We start from the raw sequence: 25,235 nt of genomic DNA, 5'->3' as shown, positions 1-25,235 counted from the left end.
ATTTAAAAATTCTCACTCCTGATATCAAATACTCCATGATTATGGTCAACCCCTCCCTAAGTCACTGCAACATACTCCAGCTCTCTAAACATCTGATGCTTTCTGAGATTTCTGATACTGGCCATTTGATCATGTGCAATTTAATGCCTCTGGTGATGGCTGGAACTTCCTTCCTTTAGGATCCTTAAAATTTAAATTCTTCATGCAGCTTGGGTGATCAAGAACATTTCCTATTATGTCTTTACGTGGCTCAGCATTTAATTTTGTTCAGCATGCTCAAGTGAATCAGATGTTGATTAACATTTAAAGCTGCTTTTTGTCTGCATACAGTCCTTAAAGAACTGTGATAATCCATGCTGTAGCGGTGTGCTACAAGCAGCGCTAAAATTACGACACGGAGTCGGTAACTGCAGTGGAAGGAAAAACTTTATTCGAAAACTTCAGCCTCACTTTTAAGCCTCTGTCAACCGGCCCCCCATGGCGAAGAGGCTCCAAAGCTCTGTGCTCGCAAACCCCCGTAGGCTATCTAATTGTGAGTCGGTTCGGATACGCTAGGAAATGAGGCGCTACATAACCCCCCCCCCCAGAACCGGCGATACACCCCCCAATGTCCACAGCCTGGGCCAGAACCTGCTTGGGAGGTCGGCCTCTGCGCCGAGGCGCCGGAAACTCGGCCGGTTGCGCCAGGTCCACATGGGCCGGCTTGAGGCGGTCCACCGTGAAAACCTCCTCCTTCCCCCCAACGTCCAGCACGAACGTGGACCCGTTGTTCCGGAGCACCGTAAACGGCCCCTCGTATGGCCGCTGCAGCGGTGGCCGATGCCCGCCCCTTCGTACAAACACAAACTTACAGTTCCGTAGGTCTTTGGGTACGCAGGTCGGGTGCCGCCCATGCTGTGAAGTGGGTATGGGGGCCAGGTTACCGAGCTTCTCGCGAAGTCTGCCCAGGACTGATCCAGGTGGCGAGCAGGGCTCGGGCGCAAGATTCGGAGGTGGTGTCGGTGAGCGGGACCGCCTCTGGCCATCTTGTGAACCGGTCCACGATAGTCAGGAGGTAACGCGCTCCGCGCAACACTGGCAGGGGGCCCACGATATCCACATGAATGTGGTCGAAACGCCGGTGGGCGGGATGGAACTGCTGCGGTGGGGCTTTGGTGTGCCGCTGAACCTTGGCCGTCTGGCAGTGCATGCACGTTCTGGCCCATTCACTGACCTGTTTGCGGAGACCGTGCCAAACGAACCTGCTGGAAACCAGCCGGACAGTTGTCCGGATGGAGGGATGCGCCAAGTTATGAATGGAGTCGAAAACACGTCGCCGCCAGGCTGCGGGGACGACTGGACGGGGCTGGTCGGTGGCGACGTCACAGAGTAGGGTCCTCTCACCTGGGCCCACGGGGAGGTCCTGGAGCTGCAAACCAGAGACTGCAGTCCTGTAACTCGGAATCTCCTCATCTACCTGCTGTGCCTCTGCCAGTGCCTCAAAGTCTACCCCTTGGGAAAGGGCATGAACGGTAGGGCGAGAGAGCGCATCCGCCACGACATTGTCCTTACCCGAGACGTGCCGGATATCCGTTGTGTATTCAGAGATGTAGGACAGGTGGCGTTGCTGGCGGGATGACCAGGGGTCGGATGCTTTCGTAAACGCAAAGGTAAGCGGTTTGTGGTCCGTGAACGCGGTGAAGGGCCGACCTTCTAGGAAGTACCTGAAATGCCGGATTGCCAGGTAGAGCGCCAACAGTTCCCGGTCAAAAGCACTGTACTTGAGCTCGGGTGGCCGCAGGTGTTTGCTGAAAAACGCCAGGGGTTGCCAGCGACCTGCGATGAGCTGCTCCAGCACCCCACTGACTGCCGTGTTTGATGCGTCCACTGTGAGGGCGGTAGGGGTGTCCATTCTGGGATGTACTAGCATTGCGGCGTCAGCCAAAGCTTCCTTCGTTTGAACGAAAGCGGCGGCGGACTCCTCGTCCCAGGTAATGTCCTTGCTCGGACCCGACATCAGGGCGAACAGGGGGCGCATGATCCGGGCAGCTGAAGGGAGGAAGCGGCGGTAGAAATTGACCATACCTACGAATTCCTGAAGGCCTTTGATCGTGGTGGGTCGGGGGAAGTGGCGGACCGCATCTACCTTAGCGGGCAGAGGGGCTGCCCCGTCTTTAGTAATCCTGTGGCCCAGGAAGTCAATGGTATCAAGTCCGAACTGGCATTTGGCAGGGTTGATTGTAAGACCGTACTCACTCAGTCGGGCGCAGAGTTGACGGAGGTGGGACAGATGCTCCTGACGACTGCCGCTGGCTATGAGGATGTCATCCAAATAGATGAACGCGAAGTCCAGGTCCCGTCCCACCGCGTCCATTAACCGCTGGAATGTCTGTGCGGCATTCTTCAGGCCGAACGGCATGCGGAGGAACTCGAAGAGGCCAAACGGGGTGATGAGAGCCGTTTTGGGGACGTCGTCAGGATGCATCGGGATTTGATGGTACCCTCGGACAAGGTCGACCTTGGAGAAGATCCGGGCGCCGTGCAGGTTTGCTGCAAAGTCCTGAATGTGCGGCACAGGGTAGCGGTCCGGTGTGGTAGCCTCGTTCAGCCTGCGGTAGTCGCCGCACGGTCTCCAGCCCCCCGTCGCTTTGGGCACCATGTGCAGGGGGGAAGCCCAGGGGCTGTCGGACCGCCGGATGATCCCCAATTCCTCCATTCTCTGGAACTCCTCCTTCGCCAGTCGGAGCTTGTCCGGGGGAAGCCGCCGAGCACGGGCATGGAGGGGTGGTCCCTGTGTCGGGATGTGGTGCTGTACGCCGTGCCTGGGCATGGCTGCTGTGAACTGCGGTGCCAGAACCGATGGGAACTCCGCCAGGACCCTGGTGAAGTCGTTGTCGGACAGCGTGATGGAGCCGAGGTGAGGGGCTGGCAACTGGGCCGCGCCCAGGGAGAACGTCTGAAAGGTCTCGGCGTGTACCAGTCTCTTCCTGGGCAGGTCAACCAGCAGGCTGTGAGCTCGCAAAAAATCCGCACCCAGAAGCGGTTGGGCTACGGCGGCCAGTGTGAAGTCCCACGTGAACTGGCTGGGGCCGAACAGTAGCTGCACCTGACGGGTGCCATAGGTCCTTACTGTGCTGCCATTCGCGGCCCTCAGGGGGGGACCCGGTGCCCTGCTGCGGGTGTCGTAACTCGTCGGAGGTAAAACGCTGATCTCAGCCCCAGTATCGACCAAAAACCGGCGTCCCGACCTTCTATCCCACACATACAGGAGGCTATCCCGATGGCCAGCCGCCGTAGCCATCAGCGGCGGCTGGCCCTGGCGTTTCCCGGGAACTTGCAGGGCGGGCGGCAACGGTGGGCTTCTGCGCCCCACCGCTGGTGGTAGAAGCACCAGTGGTCATTGGGCCGGGGGTTAGTGGGCTCTGCGGCCGGGCCTGGACTGGTTTGCTGCCGGGAGCGTGGCTGGGAGATCTGTGCGATGGACGCCCCGCTCACCTTTTTGGCGTTCCACAGCAAGTCCGCCCGGGCTGCCACCTTCCGGGGGTCACTGAAATCCGCGTCGGACAGCAGCAGGCGTATGTCCTCGGGCAGCTGCTCCAGGAATGCCTGCTCAAACATGAGGCCTGTGTGTCCCTCGGCCAGAGACAACATCTCATTCATTAAAGCCGATGGAGGTCTGTCTCCCAAGCCATCCAGGTGCAGTAAACGGGCAGCCCGCTCGCGCCGTGAGAGTCCGAAAGTCCTGAGGAGCAGGGCTTTGAATTCTGTGTACTTGCCGTCTGCCGGGGGCGACTGTACGAACTCCGCGACCTGGGCAGCTGTGTCCTGGTCGAGGGAGCCCACCACGTAGTAGTAGCGGGTGTCTTCTGAGGTGATCCGGCGAACGTGGAATTGGGCTTCGGCTTGCTGGAACCATAGGTCCGGGCGCTGTGTCCAGAAACCCGGCAGTTTCAACGAAACCGCATGAACAGAGGCGGCGTCGGTCATTTCTGGTCCAAAAATCGTTTGGACCGTCGGGGTCACCAATTGTAGCGGTGTGCTACAAGCAGCGCTAAAATTACGACACGGAGTCGGTAACTGCAGTCGAAGGAAAAACTTTATTCGAAAACTTCAGCCTCACTTTTAAGCCTCTGTCAACCGGCCCCCCATGGCGAAGAGGCTCCAAAGCTCTGTGCTCGCAAACCCCCGTAGGCTATCTAATTGTGAGTCGGTTCGGATACGCTAGGAAATGAGGCGCTACAATGCTTTATTTTTTTATCTCAAGACATTATTTTCCTTTAAGGTTCTTTTCAGTCCTGGCAAAAATAGTGCAGGAATAAAGTGTGGGGATTGTTTATGTCACTCTTCTGGTTTTCAACCATGCTCCTTACTTATACCTCTCAGAGGAGCAAGACATAATATTTAATTCATAGAGTGTACTCAATTAAGCTACATGTGGGCTCTACTATTTAAAATAAAACTGGCAGTAGTAAGGACCTAGTCCCAGATATGCTCTTGCTTATATCACCATACCAAATCTAGATATCAACATGTAAGCCTACTGAAGTTGCTGGTGATTATCTCCCATTGACCTTAAAGGACAAAACAATGTCTAATTTATTGACACTTTTTTTTCTGGCTGTTCCCTATTTTGGTTGTCCCATGGGAGCTGGCAGCAAAGTTCGATCTTGCTCATTATAACAGGAAGAATCTGCTCTCCAGTTTTGTACTAGATTAGACCTGGTGACAGATCTGAAAAAAGCTGAATGAAAGGTATGAACATCAGTTACTTTTTACATAAATTATTTGCTTCCAGTTGAGTTATTTTAGTTTATTTAAAATGTGTTAATTGACTCATTCAGCAACTCTTTTTTTTCTCAACAATATTTCTATTGGGTTTTTTTGTAATTCAAATTATTATTATTATTTATTCTTATTTTACAAAGCAGCACAGCATATCATAGAGCAGATACAGCACAGCATATTTACACAGCCATCCCATGACAGGAAAACATATAAAACTAAAAAACAGAAGAAAAACATCTAATTTAATTTTAAATTAACATACAACCAAAATTGATCCTACGAGTCTTGCACTTTTCCCTCACTGTTAATTCTTCCCAACATGTGTCCATATTATGAAATCTTAACCATGTCCTCAGTCCATTCCCTCACAGTGGGACATCTGTTTTTTTTCCAGTTTTGTAATATAATTCTTACAGCTGTGATGAGACCACCTTTAAAACAGTAAATCTATCATTGTTTACATTAGGTATCATTGTCCTATCACCCAGGAGACAAAACCATGGGCACAAGGGCAGTGTAGGACCCGACCAATTCCCCAATAAATCAAGAAATTTACACCAAAATGGACGAACCATGGAACACTCCCAAATCATGTGAAAATATGTGCCCATCTCATTTTTACATTTCCAGCATAAGTGATTATCAACAATCCCCATTTTGTGGAGTCTAGTTGGTGTCCAATAATATCTGTGTACTATCTTATACTGAATAAATGTCCCGCTCGCTTCCCTAATATGTCTACCCACATTTGATAAAATATTTGACCACTCAATATCTTCAATATCACTTCCAAGATCCTTCTGCCATACTGCTTTGAGATTGTTACACGGTTCACCCACAGAGTGCTTGAACATTTTGCAAAACACTGATGCTTTATGAATTTCCTGTGGTAATGTAAAGTATTCAGTTAAAGGGTTACTTTGTGGGCCATCATTTTTGAATATGCTACTAATGCAATGACTTATTTGTAAATACTTCCAGAAATTCCCTTTATCTACAAGTTATGTTTCCTGTGCAAGTCTACATACAACATAAAAATCCCATTCTCATGGAGATCACCTACTGTATTTACACATTTAATCTTCCATTCTTTTCCCAATGCATATCGTAGGGTTATTCCAGAGCGAGGAGTATAACTGATTTAAATGTGATAATTTACAAACTTTACGAATTGTACTCCAGACACTCCTTGAGTGAAATAGTACAGGATTTAGATTAGTCTTGTTTTCCACATGTTGCGAGAAAATTTAAGGGGAGAATGTGGTGCAGCCAAGCTCCATTCTATAACTACCCAATCAAAATCAACATCAGCCCTGAACCAATGTTTAGCTAATTTGGTCATTTCAAAAGATAACTTATATGCCCTGATGTCTGGTAGACTGAGCCCACCCATGTCACTGGACATACACATCTTACTCATTCTAATTCTGGGCTTCTTCTTATCCCATAGAAAGTCACTAATAATTTTGTTGTATTGCTTGTAGATTGAATTTGAAGTATTTAAAGGAAGCATTATAGAAAGATAGTTAAACTAAGGTGCTATAACTATTTTAACTACATTGACTTTACCCCAGAGTGACAGTCTCAGTGCCCCCCACTTATACAGATTATTTCTTATCCTACTCAATAATGGATCATAATTTAAAATAATTATTTCACCCAAATTCTGACTGAGTTTGACTCCTAGATGCTTCATTCCATCTGGCACCCATCTGAAATTAAACTGAGATACTGAATTTGAATAACACAATTTTGACATTGGCATAGCCTCAGATTTACTGCAGTTGATTTTATAACCAGACATTTCAGAATATAATTGAATTGTTTTCATGAGTGGAGGTAAGGTATTAGGAGGGTCACTAGTCAGTAATAAAATATCATCAACATATAGCATCAACTTACAACAACACACACAAAATGCTGGTGGAACACAGCAGGCCAGGCAACATCTATAGGGAGAAGCACTGTCGATGTTTCGGGCCGAGACCCTTCGTCAGGACTAACTGAAAGGAAAAATTCTAAGAGATTTGAAAGTAGGAGGGCGAAATATGAAATGATAGGAGAAGACCGGGAGGCGGTGAGATGAAGCTAAGAGCTGGAAAGGTGATTGGCGAAAGTAATACAGAGCTGGAGAAGGGAAAGGATCATGGGACGGGAGGCCTTGGGAGAAAGAAAGGGACTGGGAGACCGTTTTGCTGAACACCTACGCTCAGTCTGCCAGAAAAAGTAGGATCTCCCAGTGGCCACACATTTTAATTCCACATTCCATTCCCATTCTGATATGTCTATTCATGGCCTCCTCTATTGTCAAAGTGAATCCAAACTCAGGTTGGAGGAACAACACCTTATATACCGGCTGGGTCACCTCCAACTTGACGGCATGAACAATGACTTCTCTAACTTCCATTAATGCCCCTCCTCCCCTTCTTACCCCATTCCTGACATATTTAGTTGTTTGCCTGTTCTCCACCTCCCTCTGGTTCTCCCCCCCACCTTTCTTTCTCCCGAGGCCTCCCGTCCTATGATACTTTCCCTTCTCCAGCTCTGTATCACTTCTGCCAATCAGCTTTCCAGCTCTTAGCTTCATCCCACCCCCTCCAGGTCTTCTCCTATCATTTTGTATTTCCCCCTCCCCCTCCTACTTTCAAAACTCTTAGTATCTTTCCTTTCGGTTAGTCCTGACGAAGGGTCTCGGCCTGAAACGTCAACAGTGCTTCTCCCTATAGATGCTGCCTGGCCTGCTGTGTTCCACCAGCATTCTGTGTGTGTTGTTGTTTGAATTTCCAGCATCTGCAGATTCCCTCGTGTTAGCATCAATTTATGCTCCTTTCCGCGTCCCTTCACCCCTCTAATATTTGGATCTGCTCTAATCATGACTGCTAATGGTTCCAAAAAAATCGTAAATAACTGTGGGGAGGGGGGGCAGCCTTGGTGTGTACCCCATGAAATGTTGAAAAATGGGGATATGATACCCTTTGTAATAACTTAGGGTTTTTATACAAAATTCTAATCCATGATTTAGAGATAGAGCCAAACCCAAAGAATGACAAAGCCGTGGTTAAAAATTTCCACTCAACCCTGTCAAAGTCCTTTTCAGCATCCAGGGAGATGGCAGTAACTGGGATACCACTTGGGGAGTTCAGCCATGTTAAGTGCAGTAATCTCCTTAAATTGTCATTTGGGGATTTGCCTTTAATGAGGCCAACCTGGTCAGTGTTAATTACAGATGGCCACACTTTCTCTAATCAGGAAGCCAGTATTTTAGTCAGTATCTTGCAGTCCACATTAATTAAGCTTATTGGCCTATAATTGGAAGAATCTATTGCATCCCCATCTCTTTTTGGGATCAACGATATTAATGCTTCATTAAATGTATTAGGTAAAGATTCCAAATTAAATGCTCCTGAATAGATTTTTGTTAGAATAGGAGCCAATATGTCCAGAAATTTCTTATAATACCTAACTGGGAAGCCATCCATACCTGTTGATTTCCCCACTTTCATAGCTGCAATCGCCCGACTGAATTTTGAAATAAAGAGAACATAGTATAATGGAGGTTTGTGTAGTGCATAACAAATGTATCGAATGTACAATTCACATCTATGAAAGAGATGCACCCATAGTACAATCATGCTTTGGTTACCACCTTGCCCAGACCCACCCCTCCCAATCCCCATCTCCAAGCCATCACTGCATTAGCAAAAAGGGTTAAACAGAACCTTTGTCCCCATAGGTCTGCATTGGTATAGAGAAGGTGTATTTTCCTAATACATAGACTGTTGTATGATATAAATCTGAGTCTGTAGAATTTTATCAGAAAATGCTGGGGTTTATGCGCAGAGGAAAGGAAGAAAGGATGCACCTTTAGTTTGGCTGGGAATACTGAAAATATTCAAGAAAGGGATTCTTTTGGAACTTTAGTCCGAGTTGAGAATTGAATAACGGATCTTCTCTAGGTATAGACTGGACATGATGTCGCTGAGCCACTGGGCGTGGGTGGACGGGGCAGCATCCCTCCACCTCAGCAAGACTAGTGCGCCTGGCGAAAAGAGAGTTTAGTTGGACTTAGGTGCATGTCCCCATCCTGGGGGTGCCGAGAAAAAGCAATTAAAAGGTAAGGTTCCAAATCGTAATTAAGTATTTGGGATAGTTTGAAAAACATCTTTCCAGTATTTTTCCAAGTTAGGGCATGTGAATAAGGGAAGCCTTGCCCTTGTTACATTTGTTGCATCAGAGATTAACATCTGGGTGAGTGCAAGATAATTCAGTTTTAGATATATTTGCTCTGTGTATGACCTTGAACTGTAACAGACAGTGGCGGGCGCATAAAAAGGTTGAGTTAACTAACTTGAGGACTGAATCTCATACATTTTTTGACAGTGAGAAATTTAAATCTTGCTCCCAGGCAGTTTTAATTTTGTCAAGGGGGGCTCACCTCAGAACCACTAGCTTGTTGTAAATAATAGATATTGGATTTTTGTGCAACGGATTCATACAGAGAAACATATCAACAACATTTGTGTTGGGTGCCTCAGGGAAGTTTGATATTAAAGGGCTGATAAAATGTATAATTTGCAAATATCTGAAGGAATGAGTGTTGGGTAGGTTAAACTTTGCAGACAGTTGTTCAAATGATGCAAAGCCGCTATCTATAAAAAGATCTCTAAAGTGTATGATGCCCTTTCTGTACCAGTCTTGAAATTTGGATTATGTATAGAAGGCTGGAAGAGATGATTATATAGAATAGGACTTGAAAGAGAGAAGCCATAGAGACGATTATGCTTTCTGAAATGAGCCCATTCTCTCAGGGTGTGCCTGGTAACAGGATTAACAATTGGTTCAGGTGTAAGGAAAGGGAGTACGGATCCAAGAAATGTGGAGATGGACAAATTCTTAATAGAGTTCAGCTCCATTGCCACCCATATTGGGCAGTTAGATTGGTTGTAAAAATAAGACCAAGAGATGAGACAGTGTATTTTAGCTGCCCAGTAATATAAACAGAAATTGAGCAGTGCCATGCTCCCAACACTTCTGATTTTTGAAGATGGACTTTATTCAGTTGGGGACATTTGCCCTTCTATAAGTAGGACAATATGACTAAGTCTAGCAAGTCAAAGAAAGCTTTAGGAATGAAAGTTGCTATGGATTGAAAAAGGCATAAGAATTTAAGAAGGATGTTCATTTTGACAACATTAATTCAGCCCATCAGGGACATGGACCGGGTAACTACTGTGCTAGCCTCTGTTTTGTATGATTTAGCAAATTAATGAAATTTTCTCCAAAAAGACTCTTATGTTTCCCTGTTACTGTGATGCCATGGTAAGTAAATTGGTTATTCACTACCTTAAAAGGGAGGTTATGGAACTCTGATGCTTGTGCTTCTCCATTTATTCAAAAAAAGTTCACTTCTGTGTAAATTAAATTTGTGCCCTGAAAGCTGGCTAAATTTGTTAAGGAGTGATAACATGGGGGGGAGGTTAGGGAGGTGATCAGGTATGATATAAAAAGTAAAAGATCATCAGCGTAAAGGGAAACTTTGTGCTCAATTCCCCCCCTCCAAATCCCTGTCAGGTCCGCACAACTACGGAACACAATCGCCAGTGGCTCTATGGCCAGATTGAAAAGTAACGGGCTTACAGGGCACCCTTTGTGGGTTCCACGTTTGATATTGAAAGGTTGGGATTGCTGAGAGTTGGTAAAAACAGAGGCAGTGGGACGCAAATATAACAGTTTAATCCATGTGATGAAACTTGATCGAAAATAATTTTTTTCTAAAACAACAAAGAGATAATTCCATTCCACACAGTCAAACACTTACTCTGTGCCTGAGGAGGTGACACATTCAGGGATCCCAACTGAAGGTGAGTATAAAATATTTAATAGATGGCATATGTTAAAAAAAGAGGAGGCAGTTTTTGACAAAGCCAGTTTGGTCTTGAAGGTAGGATGTGCTCCAGTCTACAGGCCAGAACTTTAGCTAAGATTTTGACATCGACATTTAACAGAGAGATTGCCCTGTATGAAGAGTACTCTGTTGGATCTTTGCCTCCTTCGCTAGAAGAATGATGTATGCCTCATTAAGTGATGCTGGCAGTTTACATTGTTTAAACGAATTAGATAGAATCAAGGTTAGTTGAGGTAAGAGCAGTGATGAAAATGATTTAAAGAATTCTACAGGGAACCTGTCAGGTCCTGCAGACTTACCAGTTTGCTGTAATGAGGTGGCTGATGATATTCCTTCTAATGATATTAGGTCATTCAGTCTCATTTTGAGATCAGCAGAGAGTGTGGGGATATTTAAGCTTTTTAAAAAATTCTCAACTGAAATGTCATCATTTGGGGATTCAGAAGTGTAAAGTTGGGAGTAAAAATTCCTGTTCGTTGATTTCAGAGTGATTCGAGGTGATGCTTCCATTTTTCATTCAAATTTTTGTGATGTATTGTTTAGCTTTGAGGCCCCTTAATTGGTTGGCTAAAAATTTACCAGATTTGTCACCATAGCTATAGAACTGGCTCTTGCTCTTCAAAAGTTGGCGTTCAATTGGGTGAGTGGAAATAAAGTCATATTTAATTTGGAGTTCCACTCATTTTTTGCACAGCTCCGGACTTTTAATTTGAGTGTATTTCTTTAATTTGATTGGCCAGAGCTAGTTGTTCTTTATGGGTCTTTCTTTTCATATTTACAGTGTAGGAACTTATTTGACCCCTGAAGTATGCTTTCAAAGCATCCCAGACAATCAGGCTTGAGGTTTCATGTGACGTATTGGTATTATGGAAAAATATTATCTGATCCTCTATAAATTTTACAAAATCATTATCTGACAGTAAGGATGAATTAAAATGATAATGCTTATTTATTTCAGGAAGACCAGGAAGAATTATAGACTGGACAACCAGAGGGTGGTCTGATATCACCATGCTCTGATAAACACAGGAACGGACCAATGGAATCAGCTGATTATCAATTGGAAAGTAGTCAATTCTGGAAAAGGTGTGATGGATGTGTGAGAAGAAAGAATGTTCTCTCTTACATGGAGGTTTCAAGAACCCCCGTGGATACCAAAAAACACAGATGCTCAAGTCCCTTATTTAACCTGGCTCAGTGTGGTGGTCTTTAGGACCCAGCAGAACCTGGGACTTTATTTAACAAATGCAGTGCAGCGGACATTAGGACCCGGTGGTGCAGCTCTGAATCCACAGTGTTTCTGTTCACGAAAATAATCACAATCATGTTTGAAAATAAGGTGGAAGTAATAAAGCAATCGGAAAGAGGTGAAACATTATCGGTTATTGGAAAAGTGTTAGGCTACAGTTGGTTAATGATCAAAACTATTTTAATTGAACACATGAAAGGCCCTGCCCCGATGAAAGCTGAAAGCTACAATTATTACTAAGCAATGCGGTGGAATAATTATTGAAAAATGTATATTTCTTAAGTGTTTTATATGCATAGAAAAGTAAAATATGTACTATATACTAAGAAAAACCTTTGACTAACTGACGCTAAATAATACTGGATGTACCTGTTCCGACTTCAAATCCATCTTAAAGACGGACACAGGAATGGAACTCATTCATAACCTGGGGATTGCCTGTACTTTTAACTCATTTCTAGATTACTTATAATACCTAATACAATGTAAATGCTATGTAAATAGTTGTTATACTGTATTGTTTAGGGAATTATGACAAGAAAACATAGTCTGTACATGCTCAAACAACGAGTGCTGGAGAGAGAACTTCCGGGTTTTCCCGATCTGCGGTTGGTTGAATCCATGCATGTGGAATCGGCGGATAAGGGGGTCAGATTGTATCTGACATTGTCTTGTGGAGCTCAAAGGGAATGTTTAGATTTATGAGGATAGAGACCCACCCTGGCTTTAGCCTGAAAAGTGGAGTGGAAGTGCTGCCCCGCCCATCATGACATAAGATAGGAATTACCAGAACTGCGAAAGTGTGGTTCTTGTAGAAATACAACTGCTGTATTAAACTGTTTGAGATGTGAGAACACCTCCCTTCTTTTAACAGGGTGATTCAGCCCCTTGACATGCCAGCTCTGGAAATTTAACGGACTAACTATTCTCCTTTAAAAGAGAAAGAAGGTTGATAGGCATAAGCAGTGTCAAGATTTTGGGTATCAGCTCTGAGGCAAAAGTGTAAAAGAAAAGAAACAGGGCAGAAATAAATCCTGTATAACAAGGTCTTCTAAGTCTTCTTAAAACAGTACGGACATTGGAGTACCCTCCCCCCACCCCCAAAACCCACAACAAGACAGCTGCCAGAGAACATAGCAGCAAGCTCTTAAGAACAATAATCATCTAATGGTACAACTTCCTGTCACTCATAGCATCATCTTCAACTCTGTTATTGTTACTAAAAGGAAGCAATAAGCATTCAACACTCCTAAACCGACATTGTGCTTAGTGAGAGATAAAACAATTCCCCCAAGGATTATTAAACATGGATCTGAACAGTGGGCTCTATCAATCTCCAGTGGGGTTGGGAGCGCCTCCTTCCCGAAGATCTCACAAAGCAGACTGGAAAAAAATTCAGTAGGATGCCCGCCTTCAATAGATTCTGACAAGCCCAGGATGCGTAGATTCTGCCATCTGCTCCGGCCCACCAGTTCAGTAACTTTAGCCACTAGCTTGATATTGTTTTCACGTATGCTGGATCAAATGTGTTCCAGCTCACTGATGCGCTGGCTCAGGTCGTCCGTAGCAAGCTTGAGAGAGGGTAGGCATTGGCCACGGTCCTCCACTTTGCATTGACTTTGATTGAGTTTCATTTCCAACAGGCTGAAAGAAGGTTTCAATTTGGCTGCAAACGCCTTACAATGTTGGTCTAATAGTGTGGAGATAGTCTCTATAAGCCAGCCACCGAATCGTCTTTTTTCCTGAATTTAGTAATTCTTTGAGGTTAATGTAAAGCGAATGTAGTTGCAGGCAGGGGGAACAGCAAAAAGTCCAACAGTTTGGTGTGAGAAAAGGGGGAAGAAGGAGTGTGGAGACAAAGAGTAGGACAGAGAGCTCTGTTCTCTGCGACTATGCCATGTGGCTGCCAACCGGAAGTCCCTCAGCAACCTTATAAATCTCTGGCAGTTTAATTGGATATCAACAGCCTGGAAGGAGTTTCGTATTCAGGCACATGCACAATGTTACATTATTTTACTCAAGGACCTGCTGCTACTCAAAGTCGAGCTGTCCACCAAGATGATCAATATCATCTTCATGGATTCATCTGGCTTGGCATGTGTAGGTAGAAAGCATAGTCCAAGCAGAAGTCCTGTGGTCAACATCATTGCTTTGCCTTGTATGCTGAGAGCTGTGTACAAATCTAGATAATGTGCATAAAATCATGAAGAAAGTTTGTGAAAGTTAGGGAGCATTTTCTTTTTGATTCAAAAGAATCATTATTGAAGACTTCCTTGGAAGTCTTTGCAAATTCAAAAATATGATTTTGCTGAGTGTCCCCAGGAGGCAAAAAAAAATCCTATTTTTCTAACCTTGAGTAAAGGTGTTTCAGTACTCTGTACTATAAGAGTTTACCACAGACTTCAAACAAATGCTTTCTTCCCTTGTCTGTGAAAGATTCTGTTTTCTGCTACTACAAAGTCACTGAAAATTCAATGGGAGCATAACTGATCAGTTTATACATGTGTCGTCGTCCATTATTTATATTTACAGCGCCTATGTTTAATTTAACAGATTAAGATGTGTGGTTTGAAGAAAAAAGGACTCAAAGAGGTAAAGTTTGAGATTTATTTAAAATTCACTATTATGCATACCAATATACATGGCATAACATCCTTCTAGAAACATATGTTTGCTTGCCTTAGGGACTTTGAGCTCCATACAGAGAGAGTGCATTAATGCTAATTTGTTTCTACTGGAGAAAATAAGCCAGCTTGACTTAAAAAATGTCATGAAAGAGCACACTTTAGCAGATTCAGTAATAGTGATGAGTGTTGTCAACATCAGCTCTTTGGAAACCTATAATTTTTAGGCTTATAAATCTATATACTCATTGAACACAGGGGAGCCATCAGAAGCTGTGACTTGCAATCAGTCATTATAAAGACTGAGGAAGCTCCATTTACAGAAAAGAAGAAGCTGGCAATACTGATTATAAGAATGAAGCTTACTCGTTTTGTAAGTGCACTACATGAATCCAAAAAATAAATTTGACTATCAAAATGAAGAGTTTTCATGTCCTATGTAATGGCCATCTGCAGACATGCATCAGAATAAATAATGGCAGGAGGCAGTCTTTTAACTGCAGAGAATTAAGGAAATTTTACATCCAACTGTATACAATTTCACCGCTACTATCTATTCTTACTAAAATGTACACAGACCTATTTCCTAAAGCAAAAACCATAATCATGTGGCATGTGTTGTTTAGGCAGTGTATGATAAAAATTGATCCATAGCAGCAAACAACAATGCTCATCATGTATGGTGAGAACTTCTTTTTTCAAGCATTTCCACATGCATGCTATTCCTATAGCATATTGAGCATATATGGTTCCACATACAGGGCTGAAATGGGGGATCTCCTGTGTAATTGAAACATAGATATGTAATTAACCATCAGTTTGGGACAATATTTACATATACTATTCAAAGCAATTCCTAGGTTTATTTATGTAGAGCATGGACGTGGGGTCCATGGATTCCTTGTTTAATGATATTGGTCAATGGCATGAAAAAGGATCAGTGCCCCTGATTTGGAGATACAGTGCAGAACAGGCTCTTTCACCCCAATGAGCAACACTGCCCAGCAACCCACCTACTTAACACCAGCCTTTTTACAGGACAATTTACAATAATCAAATAACCTAATAAGCAGGATGTTTTTGGACTGTGGGAGGAAACCAGAGCACTCAGAGGAAACCCATGAGATCACAGGGAGAACGTGTGAACTCTTTAGAGACAGCGCTGGAATTGGACTCCAAATCCCAATGCACTGAGCTGTAATAACATTGTGCTGACCGCTATGTCACCATGGTGCCCCAACTGCTGCCACAAAGCAAGAAATATCACATTAATAAGTCAGGAGACAACTCATTGCAATTCAGTCAAGAAAAAGTAGCTGATGAAACTCATTTGTAGAGCTAGGAAGAGTACGAAGCTTATCTCATACAAAATAATTTATTAATGGTTATGCTACTGGGAGTATAACATGGCAGGGGCAAGAGATAAGAGACAATGGAAAAGGGACCTACCAGGAGAACCTAAAGAAAGCTTTACATTTGGAGTCTTCTGTGAGCCACACAGCCACCCATATCTCTCTGAAGAGCAATATACTTGGATACCATCAATGGTGTTAAAGATCAGCTGCTACCACTAAGCCAAACACCAACCACATGCCATGGGCAGATGGTGCTGTCTAAAAAGTTGTAGATCACTGTCATACTGAACATATATTTTGCATGATTTGTCCATAGAAGCTGATATATGCCACAGTTCCCTAGATTATGATCTATTACAGAGGGGGGAATTCCACTTAAAACACCTCAAATCTCTGAATCTACAGCAGGAATATGAGCACAAATTGGAGAATCAGAGACTTGCTCAGATTACTGCCTTCTTACAGTTGGGGGATGAACAAATTATACTCATGTGATTTTCCAGTAACATTGAAGGAACAAAACTTTGCAAACCGAGTATGAGAAATTGCTGCAGCTACAATCTTATGTCAAGGTTAAAAGTACATTTATTATAATAGTACATATTTTCTCAATATGCAAAACTGAGATATATTTTCTTGTAGGCATACTCAATAAATTCATAATTGAATAATAACCTTAATAGAATCAATGAAGTGCCATAGCAACTTGGGTGTTCAACCAGTATGCAAGGGGCAACAAACTTTGTAAATACAAAAATAAGTAAATAATAATAAATACCAAGAACATGAGATGACATCCTTGAAAGTGAGTCCACAGCTTGTGGCAAGTGAAGCTGAGTGAAGTTATCTTCTTTTGTTCAAGACCCTGATGGAAGAGACATAAAAACTGATCCTCTAATTTGTAATATCCAATGTGCATAGAAATCTTGTGCTGTGCAATTTTTTTGCCCAGTGACAACAGCATATAAGTACTGAATTTTATATAGAGAGGTATTCATTTTAACATCTGGCAAAACACAGTCAATAAGATCATTTGAGGTTTGATTGTTGTTACTCACATTTATCTGCACTCTCAGAAAACATATGTAGCAGGCCTACAACAGGTAATGATGGATTTTCTCACCAGAGCTTTTTCACATCATCCATATGTGACTTGCTTACTAAATAATGTTTTAAAAGGTCAAGTTTCCAATTATCTCTCCACTTCTTCCCACATGAAAATTCTCCAGCAACTTTTGCATCGTGACAATACATGCAGGTAACATCAGTTTCTGAATTGTACATAAATATTTCTCATTACTACACATTCCTGACCTCATGAGCTTTCTACTATTCCATTAAGCCTTTCCGCTTAAAATGCACTAGGAAATCTTTTCTGCTTCATGCCCTTAGCTTCTTTGGAATTTAGCGTGGTGAATCAACAATTTCTTCAATAAAAATAATATAAATAAGCCAGTTCAAAAAACTGCAGACAAATCATCACAAACTCCACATTGTCAGCACTATCTGCGTCAGAAACTAGGAAAGGAAATGTGATTGTTTACAATCATGAAATATACATAGCATGCCAATGAGGTAGAGGGTAGCAACCTCTTGTGTACAATTCAAATTTCCTTGCACACTAGTAGCAAAAGATGTGTGCACGTGATCAACTGCACACCTTAGAGGGAACATTGGTAATAACTATTCCTGAACCTGGTGGTATGAGTTGTAAGACTCCTGTACCTTCTTCCTGATGTCAGCAGTGAGAAGAGAGCATGACCTGGATGGTGGGGTCCTTGATGATGGATGCTGCTTTCCTGCTATAATACTTCATGTAGATGTGATCAATGATGAAGAGGGCTTCACCTGTGATGGACTGGACTGATTTGTTACTTTTTGTAAGATTATCTATTAAAGAGCATTGGTGCTTCCTTAAAGGTTGAGATGCAACCAGTCAATGTAATCTACACCCCACATCTATAGAAGTTTGTTAAAGTTTTAGACGTTATGCCAAATCTTCGCAAATTCCTAAGAAAGTAGAGGCACTGATGTTCTGTCTTCATAATTGCGCTCACTTGCTGGGCCCAGGAACGGTCCTCTGAAATGACAATGCTGAGGAATGAAAAGTTGCTGACCCTCTCCACCACTGATCCTCCATTGAGGACTGCTCATGGACCTATGCTTTCTTTTTCCTGAAGTCAATAATCAGCTCCTTGGTCTCGCTGACGTTGAGTGAGAGCTTGTTGTTGTGGCACCGCTCAGGCAGAGTTTCAGTCTCCCTCCTATATGTTCATTCGTCACTACATTTGCCCTAATCTAAGACAGTGGTGTCATCACCAAACTTAAATATGGCATTGGAGCTGTGTTTTCTTTCTATTTTCAGCAATTAGTTCATGCATTTTGCTATGAATTTTGTCAGCACTTAGGTAAAGAAATTTCACTTTTGCCTTTCATCATTTCTCCTTGCTTTAACTCTCAATGAATGCACCCATATCTTTGTACGTTCTGTCTCTTCCAGACTCTCTTCTAATTATTGTCTATTTTGCTACTCTCTTTGTTATTTCTCTTTCAATATGTAACTTTTCCAACACCACGAACTTCACCCACAATGTTTAGTTTAAAGTCATGTCTATAAACCTAGTTACTTTTTTCTCCAGAACACTGGTCAAGCAAAATGTGTCCCAGCTGGACCCCAGTGTCTCATAAATTGAAACCCATTTCTTCTAAAACAAATGTACGAGTCTCATGTTATACAATGTGATATTATTGTCTGTATGTCAATTTTCACAATTATGTATGCATCTTGTAAGTTGACATGGGGCCAATAATATTAGATTACTGTATTTTCTTTGTGATGAAGAAATTACTTCTCTTCTTACTCTGCTTTTTAATCAGTAGATCATTATTCTTTTCTGCAGAACCTCCTCTATTGGCCTATCTACGTTTCAGTTCACTTTAACGCAGGAATATGTATGTGTATCACTTAGATGATAACAGGTTTGCACAAGATGGAGAATTTTCAAAATTATGATCTTGGAAGATAGCTTTGGTCATTGAAGTCAAAACTGCACATATTGATCTGAAATTAAATTGTGAGGAAACAGTCCCTGAATTATGAAATGCATCTCTAATGAATATATTTTATATCTCAGTACATAGTGTGATGCAATCTGTCTTTGACATGAATGAGGTCTATCATCTTGTGCAAGACAACTGAGCATTGATTTCCAGCAAGAGTTAATGGGGGCAAATTTTGATTTTCTGCAGTCTGTAAATACTGTAATATAATGCAGCAATCATATAAGTATAAACTGAAGCATCAGAAGTCCAAACACAATAGATCACTGCAATACTAAGAAAAGGAATGCCTACTGTTCTATGCCCATACAGCCCTTCAGGAAATCTGATCTCTTGGCTGTCTTTCGCCTACCTGCATACAGGCAGAGACTAAAGAGCAAGGCTCCAGAGATTAGGACAACAAACTGGTGGTTGCAGGACACAGGGGAGTGGATACAGGATTGTTTCAAGACAGTGGACTGGGCTGCGTTCAAAGACACATCTATGGATCTGAATGAAAACATCACAATTACCATGGATTTTATAAAAATAGTTGCAGATGAGTGTCTACCCACAATGTAATTCAGAATCTTCCCCAACCAGAAGCTTTAGATGAAACATCTAAATATGTGAAATTCACATATTGCTGAGGGTCAGATCAGAGATGTTCAAGTCTGGTGACCAGGAAAGTTACAAGAGATCCAGGTACGATTTCTGGAAAGTCACCTCAAGGGTAAGGTGGCAAATCCACACTAAATTTGAATCAATGAAAGACGCTCAACAACTGTGGCAAGGTTTGAATGTTGTCACCTCTTACAACATGAAATCAAGTGACATAGGTAACATCAGGGCTTCATTTTCAGAAGAGCTCAATGTATTTATTCTATGCTCACTCTGACTACAGATCAGCATTCAATACTATTATCTCTTCAAAACTAATCAATAAGCTTCAAGACCTTAGCTTCAATATTTCCCTATGCATTTGAATCCTCGATTCCCTCACTTGTGGACCCCAGTCAGTTCAGATTGACAACATCTTCTCCACAATCTCCATTAAACCTGAAGCACCACAGGGCTGTGTGCTTAGTCCCCTTTTGTGCTCGTTTTACACTGATGACTCTATGACTAAGCATAGCTCCAATCCCATATATCAGTTTGCTAACGACAGATACCAATGTTGTAGGCCAAATCAAAGCTGGTGATGAATCAGCATTTAGAAGGGAGATTGAAAATCCGGCTGAGTGATGTCAGCAAGACCAAGGAGCTGATGAAGACCAAGGACTTCAGGAGAAAGAAACTGGGAGTCCATGACCCAGTCCTCATTGTGGATAAGAGATGGAGAGGGTTAGTAACTTTAACCTCCTCAGTGTTATCATTTCAGAGGACATTCCTGGGCTCAGCATTAATAACAATTATGAAGAAAGCACATCAATGCCTCCACTTCCTTAAGAGTTTGCTAAGATCTGGCATGACATTTATTACATTGACAAACATCCATGGATGAGTGGTGGAGACAATATTGACCTGTTGCATCACAGCCTGGTATAGAAACACCAATGTCCTTTAATGGAAAATCCTACAAAAAGTACCCTGTCCATGAACATTTTCCTACATAGAATGTTGTCACAGGAAAGCAGCATTCATATTTAAGGACCCATTAGGGACCCCCTTCACCCAGATTATGCTTTCACCTTGCTGTTGCCATCAGGAAGACATTTTAGAGGCCTCATGACTCTATACCAGTAGTTCAGTAACAATTATTATCACTCAACAAAGAGACTCCTGAATCAAAAATATAATTTCACTCCAACTTAACTGTTCCCACAATCTTTTATGAGTTTGTATTTTGAAGCAAGATTTTGGTGAATGACATTTTCCACTTGATTTTGCCTGTATAAGTAATCAGATTGAGTTAAACTGCAGCAGGATCTTGTAGTGTGTGGAGTATGTTTGACTTCTCTTGACATTTTCTGCATTTATCATCTTGAACATGTTCTTTTATTACATATTTTTGATCATTTTTGTGTTAACCACTTGGTGCTGATCTGTATTATTATTGTTTTTGTTATTATTTTTTTTTTCATTTTGTATTTGCAGTTTGTTGTCATTTGCACAATGGTTGGCCATCCTGTTGGTGCTATCTATCATTGATTCTATTATGGCTATTGGATTTACTGAGTATGCCCACAAGAAAATTAATCTCAGGATTGAAAATGGTGACATATATGCATTTTAATAATAAATTTTCTTTGAACTTTTATCTTTGACATAACCTTGTAAATCAGGAGAAGCGCTGCTTAGCTTTGTCTTGTGACTCACGACTATGATTCTGATTTCTTATTTCACCAGTCAGATGTTTGAAGTTTCTTGTTACATCCAACATCTGCCTCATTTGTGTATGAAATGAAAATTGGCCCAAATGTATTAAGGGAACATAGAACAATAAGTTCTTTGGTGCTATAGCTTGTAAACACAAATATCTGTTGATTTATTCCATGTCCAATCCTCATTTGCCCCAAAGCTGAACTGCTCTGATATAGATTTACATTACCCACTGGTATGGAAAAAAAAGAGTTCACTGTAATTGTCATCTCCACTTTTTCAACTTCTTCCCTATATTCAAAAACATCCTTTAAATTATTTTTGTTTTGTTCTTTCACCATCACTTTCCTTTTACTTATTCTTTACTCCTGCTGAGCACTTGCTAACATTGTCTCCTTAAGCTGAAAAGTGAGACATCTTTCTGCATATAAGGATTGCATTATGTTTGTTTATGGCTGCTGATAAAGTTGAAACTCAACCATCTTTAGTCATAAACTGCAGCACAGTCACAGTGTCTACTGGATGAATTATCATGAGTGAGATTTTATTATTGAGCTACTTAGTTACAGTTGATGTGTATAGCAAATCAGGCCATTTCAGATATCTTTAAGTGTTAAGTATAAATATGTCAATACAGTGTACTCTTAACCACAATGAGCATGACCCTTGAGCAAATTATATTAATGGAGCCATCATTTCTGGGAACATCAAGGGAAACTCAAAAGTAAAGTCAAGGACATTTAGGTTATCAGTTTCTATAGGTTCTTTATTTTGCAGCTTACAAAGGCAAATAAATAAAGATAAATCCATCAACAGAATATCTTTAACTGAAGGGCAGTGAATTGTCGATTAATAATAGTATGTGTTACAAAAATAATTCAAATGGTGCAAAATAATAAAGAAGCCATCAGTCATGGTAATCATCACATGTTCAGGATGGTACTTAACAAATTATTTTCTCCACTGTATGATACTTATTGAGGACATTGATTCTTATGTAAATTCTATTAACTTGATTGCCTATAATTATGTGTGCATAAATCCTTTGGATTTGCTGGATACATGTTTGCAGATGTTAAGAAAGGCAATTTTAAATGTGTTTTATTAATATAACATTCCATAGTGGTTCAGTATTTCCTCAAAATATGTATAACATGCTAGAAAGATCATGAAGGTATGTTTGTGCAGTTTTATATTTTTTATCAGCCATGTGGAGACATTTCTATATTCTTCTGTGCCTCTGTAATTTTTACTGAACTTCTCTTGTATTTCATGTTCATAATATGTATTGCATAATAAAATAATAATATGTATAATGTGTAGAGGCAACTGTGGATTTATATTCAAACTAATCTTGACCCTAACTGTCAATTAATGTGCTCTGTTTCTAATTGTTCAAACATTATGTGTATCAGTTTTTTTTATTCCACAGGTTCTCTTTGGAATTGTTGGTAAGAACGAATCAACATTTTTAAGGACTGTTTTAAATATGTACAGCATATTAATGATTATCAACTTCTGGCACAGGACTTTGCTTTACAAAATCACATTTATCTTTATCTGAGCTTTTCAGCTGCATTTGTGAATGACAGTTATATTGCAGTCCCCACAATAGATATTGTCTCTGCTCAAATATCTCTTTGCCAAGACATTTAATTAAACAACCATATTTAACTGATAGGCCTCAGCAATCTTTGTATTTCTGATTATAATCCTTTTATCAAAACTCTATGCCATCGAACAAGATCTTGAAAATACTATTGGACATCTGTGTTGATTTAAGGATCTTATCAAACACAATATTTGAAGCAGAAATCATTTGATTAATATATTTTTCAATGATTTTGTGAATAGGTTAATTTAATCATAACTATATTTTCCTATTCCTGTAAACCGGCGTCCATCTTGTTTGTTTGAAAATCTGCATAAATGCCAAATATTGTGCACATTCACTTCCTTACATAACTTTCTCAAGTGTTAATTTACCACAGATTGAAACAACTAATTTCACCTTTTAGTAGAAAATCTCTGTTTCTTTAAAAACCTTTCAGAGGCCACAAACTTCCTCTCCACACAATTTACCTGTTTCCATGTATTTGAAATGCTGAAAACAGCATTTCCTAACATTATTTTAAACTGTGATCTTCATTCAATTTCTTCATGTCTGTAGTTCAAATATAACCCTTTAGTTTGTTCTTTATGTGGCTTAGCTCTGTGAAATAAGATTGTGAAGTCTATTTTCCAATCTTTCACATGATAAATTTGAAAATAATTTTTTTTTCAAAGTTGGTGAAACATGGTTGGTAGAAATTATTTTTCTCTACATCCAAATTTTGCAGAATTCAAATTGGAAAGGGATACCATTAGGGGATGCATAGCAGCCATTTAATTGACATTTTATGTTCTGGATAGCTTATCAGTTCATTACATAAATTAAAGTAAATTTATTATCAAAATTTGTATATGTCACCATATACAGTACTACCATGAGAATCTTCTCTGTGTGTATTTGGCAAAATTTTGGAATGACATGCAAAATCTGAAAAAAACTTTTAAGAAAGTTAAGGTGGTGGTGTGCTTTTTTTGTACAAGGACAGGTCCTCTGATGTGGTAATCTCCAGGAATTTAAAGTTACTGACCCTCTTTACCTCCGATTTTCTAATGAGAACTGGTTCTTTGATGTCCATCTCCTTCCTCCTGTAATCAATAGTCAGCTCATTGGCTTTGCTAATATTGAGTGAAAGGCTGCAGTGATAACGTCGTTCAACCAGATAAGGCGGATGAACTTAGAGCTTGGATCAACACATGGAACAATGACATTATGGCCATTACAGAGACTTGTCAGGAGCAGGAATGGTTGCTCAGTGTGCTGGGCTTTAGATGTTTCAAAAAGAATAGAGATGGAGGCAAAAGTGGTGGTGGCATGGCATGCTAATTAGGGATAGTGTCACAGCTGCAGAAATAGAGGAAGTCATGGAGGGATGGTCTCCTGAGTCAGCGTAGGTGGAAGCCAGAAACAGGAAAGGGGCAATAACTCTACTAGGTGTTTTTTTATAGAACTCCAAAAAGAACAGGGATATCAAGGAGCAGAGAGGGACCCGGATTCTGGAATGGAGCAATAATAATAGGTTTGTTGTGATGGGATATTTTAACTCCAGGCTCCAGAGCGAAGGTTCCCGAGTTCGAATCCAGTCGGGCCGTTCCTGGGCACCCTTTCCATCCATGCCGGGTTGAGTGTTGAGCTTGCAACTTGGCCTCATTAAAAAAAACAGTGTGCTGTGAGCAGGACATAGGAGACCACTCACAGAAGCTTTCCTCCAAGATAACCACTTGAAAAAAGAAGTGGTCGCCGAGGCTCTGGCGGACTATGGCACAAAAAAAAAGAATTTTAAAATATTGATTGGCATGTCCTTAGCGCAAGGGGTTTAGATGGGGTGAAGTTTGTTTGGCGTGTTCAGAAACATCTCCTGATACAATATGTAGATACACCAACTACAGGAAAGGCTGTACTTGAACTGGTATTGGGAAATGAACCTGGTTGGTTTTCAGATCTCTCGATGGGAGAGCATTTTGGAGGTAGTGACCACAACCATAGAGCTGGAGAAGGATAGGAGCAGCCAATTTGGGAAAACATTTAATTGGGGTAGGGGGAAATATGATACTATTTGGTAGGAACTTAGGAATATAACTTGGAAGCAGATGTTCTCCAGAAAGTGCATGGCAGAAATGTGACAAATGTTCAGGGAATATTTGCATGGAGTTATGCATAGGTATGTTCCATTGATGCAGGGGAAAGATGGTAGGGTTAAAGAACTATGGTGTGCAATGAATGTAGAAAATCTAGCTAAGAAGAAAAGCTTGTGAAAGGTTCAAGAAACTAGGTACGGTTAGATTTCTAGAAAATTACAAGGTTGCTAAGAAGGAGCTTAAGATTGGAATGAAGAGAGCCAGAAGTGGCCATGAGAAGGCCTTGGTGA

This window comes from Hypanus sabinus, chromosome 3 (genome assembly GCF_030144855.1).
Source record: "Hypanus sabinus isolate sHypSab1 chromosome 3, sHypSab1.hap1, whole genome shotgun sequence".
Classification (NCBI taxonomy): domain Eukaryota; kingdom Metazoa; phylum Chordata; class Chondrichthyes; order Myliobatiformes; family Dasyatidae; genus Hypanus; species Hypanus sabinus.
The sequence above is the reverse complement of the archived record's forward strand: the minus strand, read 5'-3'. Positions refer to the sequence as shown.